This window comes from Anabrus simplex, chromosome 11, assembly GCF_040414725.1.
Source record: "Anabrus simplex isolate iqAnaSimp1 chromosome 11, ASM4041472v1, whole genome shotgun sequence".
In the NCBI taxonomy this organism is placed as follows: Eukaryota; Metazoa; Arthropoda; class Insecta; order Orthoptera; family Tettigoniidae; genus Anabrus; species Anabrus simplex.
In genome coordinates, this window is record NC_090275.1 from 83,604,380 (window position 1) to 83,609,468 (window position 5,089).

At 42.1% G+C, this 5,089-nt stretch overlaps 1 non-coding gene across 1 annotated transcript; it reads left to right on the top strand.

The window, feature by feature from the left end:
• Positions 1–4,681: 4,681 nt before the first annotated feature.
• On the top strand, positions 4,682–4,753 carry TRNAT-CGU (transfer RNA threonine (anticodon CGU)). The gene has a single exon. It is a non-coding gene; the product is annotated as a tRNA-Thr (tRNA).
• The last annotated feature ends 336 nt before the right edge of the window (positions 4,754–5,089 follow it).

Below are 5,089 nucleotides of genomic sequence, written 5' to 3' on the forward strand. Positions count from 1 at the left end.
CACACACAGAAGCACAACTCAAATCCACTTACACACACATTCGCGGCCACAAGCATTAACCTCTCACTCAATACACACACATACAACATTCACTCACGACTTACGCTCCGATGTTCGCAGCCCAGAAGCCTTGGGTTCGAAAGGAACCTCCCAGTAGTTGCTCAAGAGAGCGACAAATAATTAGTGAGAATCTAACGCTGGATGCAACCAGCCACCAAGACTACGTTTGAGAAGGGAAGGGGAAGGGACAGGAGGGGGAACAACCAATGTAGAAACTCACTCACAGCGCAGGCGCACTTCAAGTGTCTGTTAGAGTCTTGTGAGAGAGCGTAATAGAAGTTTCTCGTAACACAATTTCTTAAATATAAAATGAAAATATTTCTTAAATGAAAATATGTGATACTACCTATACCTGTTAATTCAAACCTACTGTCACTATTTATTACTATTTTGCTATAATTGTCGAGAAATTTGTGTATCGGAAAAACATTGGTACTCTAATTTCTTTGACGGTCATAAGAAAATTCAAAACCAAATAAGTATTACAATTAAGGTTAAGTTCCAATGTGTCGTATAGACACACGCTTTCAAAACACTTCATCCAGTCAAGATAATTCACAAAATTCTAAATTATACTATATCAACAGACTCTTTAATGCGTTGCAATTGCAAATGAATTGAAACAAATCAGGTACATGCAAGTAAAATCAGTAAAAATTACTTACAGACAGAACGCGCTATGTTCAGTTCACTTTCTCAGAACACGGTCTCAAGCAATGACATCCCAGTCTGCAAGCTGAAAGCTGGGCTGAAAGTGACTTGCAGTCGTTAATTGCACTCTACAGTTTTCCGTGAGAACTAAAGCGGATGTGTCGCACGCGATACACCGGTTCCCTAGCCTTCAGAACATTACTAATTTTGTGTGTTGTATAGGACAGCCCTCGAATCACTGTTCAACTATCACGGCAGAGCCGAGAATCGACATTTACTCGGCTCTGCCACAAATTTGAAAAGTGGTATGAGGGCTGGAACGGGGTCCACTCAGCCTCGGGAGATCAACTGAGTAGAAGCTAGGAAGAGGGAAGGAAGCGGCCGTGGCCTTAAGTTAGGTACCATTCCGGCATTTGCCTGGAGAAGTGGGAAACCACGGAAAAACACTTCGAGGATAGCTGAGGTGAGAATCGAAACCCCCTCTACTCACTTGACCTCCCGAGGCTGAGTGGACCCCGTTCCAGGCCATTGTAACTAGAATACTAATAGGTAGACCATTCCGGGGAGCTGCGCTGCCATTGGATGGTGCGCGTGACGTCACCCTGAGGACAGAGCTATCACCTGATTCAATGCATTATGTGTCCAAGAGTAAAGTTAAATGAGTCCAACCACACCTTTCAAGAAGAAGAAGAAGAAGAAGAAGAAGAAGAAGAAGAGTAAAGTTAGATGAATGTTTTTGAGTTAATCTTGTAAGATGTTAGTTAAATTACACTCCACTTAGTCATATATCTTTAGAGGACATAACATTTATTATTTAAAATTAATACGAAAACATAGCGCCTCAAATATGTAGCTGAAACGAAGCACATACGCTCACAGCGGAGACTGCAAAATTTAGAAAATAACATTTTATGAACGATTACTCGAACTAATAAGCATATAAATGAGGTACCGGTAAATACTGAATTCAACACTTTCTAACTTAATATAGTTAATCATCGTCGATTTGAAAGAAACATACGAGTTATATGTCATGTAGGTTACAGGAAATGCAATAATATAAGAATATTTTGTTATACATCTAGAATTATGTCTATTGGAAATAAGGTATTAACTCGTCTTAAATGATGATAATGCTACCCAGAGAAGATTCTTCTTCCCAGCATTTTTTCGTGAAATGTCCATACATCTTTTCTAGTTCGTGTAATCGCGATGAATGTTTTTGTTCTCACATACAGTGATATTACTTTGTGAATTTCAGGGAATTGTGCGAACCTAAAATCACGCCATCTGATGAATCGTAACACACGATCATCTATATTCATTTCGACGAAGTTAATAACTGCTACCTTCTGTAAGTGCTGGAATATTTCTGCCTCTAGCTTTAATGATATCGAGAACCTCTGTCAAAATTACAGGTTTACACTTAAAAATGCTTGTCCCAATTTTGAAAGGTTAGAGGATATCTCCGCAAATAAACATGTGCGTAAGAAGAGAGAGCTTTTAACGTAAGGGCATTTGCAATGTCCTGGAGGCCCCACTCCATTCTTGTTTTTGTTCAGAAGGGAACGAATTTGGCCAGGAGAGAAACATTGAGACCAGACACACTTCAGTTCGCTACGTGCTTCTTGTTTCTAATCGTGTGGAGATCCTTTCGTCAAAGGTACAACATATTTTGTAACTTGGGTCTTGTTCAGGGTCATAAATTTATTTCCTTAATGACAAATTTTCCATCTTCAGTCTCTATATTTCTGTTTTCAGCCGATTGATTTCTTCTTCGGTATTGTCAGCTATATCGAGAATCGTATCTGTACACGTTGACTGGTGAAGTTCTGTAGAATATAGTGTAATATAATTTCTGTGTAGAAGTAGAAAATCATAGAGAGAAGGAAATATAGTAACCGGAATAGCCTATTCGCAATAATTACAGATTTTTCCATTCAAAATATCAGTATACATAGTAATTATCATAATACTGTACCAATATACAGGGCGAGTTGGCCGTGCTGTTAGGGGCGCCCGCAGCTGTGGGCTTGCATCCGGAAGATAGTGGGTTCGAACCCCACTGTCGGTAGCCCTGAAGATTTTCCGTGGTTTCCCATTTTCACACGGGGAAAATGCTGGGGCTGTGCTTCCATTAAGGCCACGGCCACTTCACACCCACTCCTAGTCTTTTCCTATCCCATCGTCGCCATAAGACCTGTCTGTGTCGGTGCGACGTAAAGCAAATTGTTAATATCAATAATGGTGCAAATGTTGTCAACTGATCGTCACCATTTCTTGTACTTGTAGAGTGGATGCAATTTCCATGCCAGTTAGGAATATTTTGAGAGAATATAGCATCTGCCTTCAATTTCCCTTTTTAATGGCAAGCCCAGCAGTTTGTCTTTTTAAGTCCCGTTCATAGTTATGTGGGAGGAAATGCGCGGAACAAATTCTGACAGAAGTGGGTTGATTTTATCAGCTCTTTGTTACCATAACCTTAATTTAGCCCATAAATTACGTTTTTTTTTTTTTTTTTTTTTTTTTTTTGGAAAGCCGAGATAAATTACATTCTCAGTTTTATAGGCCACATTTTTACACTCTGCAACAGCGCAGTTATCCCTGCTTTTACTGATTTCACTACCTCCTTGCACTAAATAACAGTACACAATCTAAACTTCACTCACACATTGTACCAATTCATTAATAAACAACTTAACAGTTGACCGGAGAGCGCTTATTAATGTTACCGCTTAGAACACGCTTAGAAGTGTCCTCACAGTGACGTCACAAGCTACGAGAGCAGTTAGCGCGGGAAAGCGATTCTGGCACCCGGTGGTTCCAGGCCTCGTATCACTTTTCAAATTTTGCGGCAGAGCCGAGAATCGATATTTACTCAGCTTTAAAAAGAGTGACTGCCACGGCCACTGATACAGCTATTTTAGAGGTGGTAGATAGCGGCAACAATATCCACGCAAGTTACACCAACTACATCCTCTGGTCCATTTTCACCGGTTACGTTGCTGTCAGAGATGGGAGAATACAAAGAATATCCTCTTCTTTCTAGATTCTTTCTTTCTGAACCTGTTTACCCTCCAGGGTCGGTTTTTCCCTCGGACTTAGCGAGGGATCCCACTCTACCTCCTCAAGGGCAGTGTCCTGGAGCGTGAGACTATGGGTCGGAGGGATACAATAGGAAGAGGACCAGTACCTCGCCCAGGCAGCTTCACCTGCTATGCTCAACAGAGACCTTGTGGAGGCTTGGTAGGGACAGCCATCCCGGCATTTGCCAGGTGGAGAAGTGAGAAACCACTTCGAGGATGGGTGAGGTGGGAATCGAACCCACCTCTACTCAGCTGAGCTCCCGAGACTGAGCGACCCCGTTCCAGCCCTCATGCCACTTTTTCAAATTTCGTGGCACATCTGATGACCTTGGAGATATCGGGCGCCGGATAATGGACACTAATTACGAAGGGGATGGCAGCTAATTACGCTAACCAGTACACCACACCTCACAGAGGCGGACTCTTTCTAGGAGATTGGCTTCAAAGGTAATGAAGTGCCATTCGTAATTGATGGCCCTTATCAGGCGCCCGATATCTCCAAGGTCATCAGATGTGCGTTGTATGTCAGCAAGTAGTAACGAGTAAGGGCGTCCATGCCCGCGGGCAAGAGGGGGCAGCGGCCCCCCACTAGCTCTCAGGAAAAGGAAAGTTGTAATGTAGTCAGGTGTTTTTCTTTCAAGAAAATGATTTAAAAGTCTGTATTACATAGAAGTGGTAATACCGCCCCCCACCAACAGGCAGGGTATACCGTGGGTGTTATTCTACCGCGGAATACAAGTCGCCATCCATCTGCCAAATATTAAAAATACTACATACCCCCAGGTCTAGCCCCCTCCCCCCCCCCCTGAAAACTGTCATATGGGCGCCCATGGTAACGAGCATTCATGCACAAGATTAACAGATAAGTAGACAATTTACATATAGCCTTCTTAGCTCAGTGGTAGAGCACTGGTCTCGTAAACCAGGGGTCGTGAGTTCGAACCTCATAGAAGGCATTTGGTTTTGGGAACATAAATATCAACAAACTCGGTGCAGAATATCGGAATTGTCTGACATTCGGTATACTACGGCTTGATTGAAATAATATTTTTTGATGTTTAAACTGTCGTAGCATATTTCATTATGGCCTCGCTTTCTGTACGAAGTGTTCGAATTTCACAGACCGACCTCTGTTAAAATAAGTTCAGATCGAAAAGATGGCTCGAAAATACTCCTAAAACAACTAATCATTTTCCTTACGAGGGTAAAAATTCCGGCTACGTACACTGACTTCAGTTCTTCCTGACTTAGCTAAGAATTGGACACATTCGTTCGTGTGAGAAACTTGCAAA